This window comes from Callorhinchus milii, unplaced genomic scaffold (genome assembly GCF_018977255.1).
Source record: "Callorhinchus milii isolate IMCB2004 unplaced genomic scaffold, IMCB_Cmil_1.0 Scaffold8, whole genome shotgun sequence".
Lineage (NCBI taxonomy): Eukaryota > Metazoa > Chordata > Chondrichthyes > Chimaeriformes > Callorhinchidae > Callorhinchus > Callorhinchus milii.
Window position 1 is genome coordinate 11026788 of NW_024704749.1, and position 267 is coordinate 11027054.

Below are 267 nucleotides of genomic sequence, written 5' to 3' on the forward strand. Positions count from 1 at the left end.
CATTCCTGAGATCATCCTAACCCAAACCAGTGGCCGACAATCTCTCTCTAATAAATTACTGCGTCTCCAAACACTTCCTTATCACAGCCAGGAGCTGAGCCCTGACCCAAGCTTTGAGAGCCACCCGGGCTGATAGATCTAACAATTACCTGCGAGAGACCGACTGTGTGACATTCGGGCTGCACATTCAATCAGTCTGACAGTGTCTAACGGCGAGCAGCTCCACAGCACAACCCTAACACGGGACGTTCACTACAATAACGATAA